This window comes from Bison bison, unplaced genomic scaffold, assembly GCF_000754665.1.
Source record: "Bison bison bison isolate TAMUID 2011002044 unplaced genomic scaffold, Bison_UMD1.0 scf7180017864529, whole genome shotgun sequence".
In the NCBI taxonomy this organism is placed as follows: Eukaryota; Metazoa; Chordata; class Mammalia; order Artiodactyla; family Bovidae; genus Bison; species Bison bison.
This window is the reverse complement of record NW_011495079.1, coordinates 357546-359704: the sequence shown is the minus strand read 5'-3', so window position 1 is coordinate 359704 and position 2159 is coordinate 357546. Positions and strand designations below refer to the sequence as shown.

Genomic DNA, 2159 nt, shown 5'->3' with positions numbered 1-2159 from the left:
TCTACACTGCTGCTGCTGCTGCTAAGTCGCTTCAGTCGTGTCCGACTCTGTGCGACCACATAGACAGCAGCCCACCAGGCTCCCCCGTCCCTGGGATTCTCCAGGCAAGAACACTGGAGTGGGTTGCCATTTCCTTCTCCAATGCATGAAAGTGAAAAGGGAAAGTGAAGTCACTCAGTCGAGTCCAACTCTTAGCAACCCCATGGACTGCAGCCTACCAGGCTCCTCCGTCCATGGGATTTTCCAGGCAAGAGTAAAGGAAGGAGTGGGGTGCCATTGCTTTCTCCACCACAATCTATACTGCCTTGTCTTTATTTGCATGTTTGTTTTTATTTTTATACGTGCACACAGTTGACTTAAAGTCAAACAGCTAGACCAGGTTTGTTATGGAAAAAGCAGTCTCTCACCTTTCTCCCCCAAACAACTGTGTTTGACTTTTTAAATGTATCTGGTTATTTGGTACTTACCTCCACATCTTGGAGAAACACTATCCTCTTGCTATTTTTTGACTACACATTTATAGGCATTAACTCTTGACACTGTCACAGGGAGAATGGCTCCCACCCCACGCTGCTGTGCTCGCACCCTCTGCCCTGCCTGGGAATCCCCAATATATAGCGTAGCTTTGATGAGATCCATGTTTAGGGTTTAGATTGCTATGACTCAGCAAATGCTGAGGTCCTTCTTCTTGGGCTAGTCGCTTTCTCCAGAGATGATTCTTTCTGTTTTTTTTTACAAGTTCAGTGTAGTTCATATACCATAAAATTCATCATTTTAGTCTACAATGGTAGGCTTTTAGTACTTTCTCCATGGTGTGCAACCACCACCTCTGTCAAGTGCTAAGACATTTTCATCATCCCCAAAGGAAGGCCCATACACACTACGAAGGAACTCCCCATGCTCCCCTCCCTCAGCCCCCTGTCAACCACTAGTCTGCTTTCTGTTTCTATGGACTTGATTTTCTAGACATTTCAGATAAATGTAATCATATTGTGTGTGCCTTTTTATGTCTGACTCCTTTCAGTAAGCATATTTTCAAGGGTCATGCATTTGTGATGTGGGTGAGAACTCCATTCCTTCTGATGGCTGGATAATATTCCATTGAATGGAGAGACCACATTTAGTTTGTCTGTTCATCAGCTGATGGATGATGGGGTTGTTGAGGCCTTTTAGCTATTATGAGTAGGGCTGTCCTGCACTAAGTTTTTGCCTTACCCCTGTTTTCCTCCCTCTTGGGTACATACCCGGGAGTAGAAATGCTGGCTCCCATGATATTTTACACCCACACCAGCAACATCCAAGGGTTCCCTTCTCTCTCCTTCCCTGCCAACAGAGAAGGCTCCTACCTGAAAGATAAGGACCTGCTGCCAGGATGTAAGGAGTCAGCAGGGGACATGGGCGGAGGCCCTCACAGGCCAGCTGTTCCATTCACTCAATCCCTGATGACACTCAGGTCTCCAGCCTGGAGACCTACTCTCACTCTTTCTCGAGAAGAAACCTCTGTCCTCAAGTGTAGAGATGGGTGGGCGTGATCCAGGAAAGCTGCCTGCTTATTCTAAACACGCCTTCAGGGTATCTTATCCCTCCCCCTTTGCCCCAGAAGCCCTGAGTCATCTGGGGTTCCTGCGATGCAAAGTGGACTGGTTCTTGCCTTCCCTACTGCTCGTATGAGATTCTCAAGTGAAGTTATTTTCCACTTAGCTACTATCTTTCCAGCTTCCAAGTTTGTTACTGTGTCTCCTTTCTTATTTCCCCCTGCTCTTATGAGTTAATGCCTTTTAAAAATTTTCCCTTACTGACATTTTTATGGTGTTTTGGGAGGGTGACCTTGCATGCCTTTAATAGCCATGCTTACTCCAATAGCCAAGATATGTAAGCAACCTAAGTGTCTATCAACAGGTGAATGGGCAAATAAGATGTGTCATGTATATACAATGGACTACTACTCAGCCATAAAGAATGAAGTGCTGCCAATTGCAGCAACATGGCTGAACCTGGAGGGGATGATTATGTTTAGTGAAGTAAGTCAGAGAAAGAGAAATACTGTATGTTTTCACTTATATGAAGAATCTATAATATAAGTAAAGAAATGTAGAACACAGAAACAGACTCACCAATGTAGAGAACATACTAGTGATTACTAGCAGGGAGAGGGAAGG

General features: G+C 45.0%; 1 protein-coding gene across 1 annotated transcript in view; it reads right to left on the bottom strand.

The window, feature by feature from the left end:
• MTM1 (myotubularin 1) overlaps positions 1-2159 on the bottom strand; it is a 71787-nt gene that overhangs the window by 9906 nt on the left and 59722 nt on the right. The window lies entirely within an intron of this gene.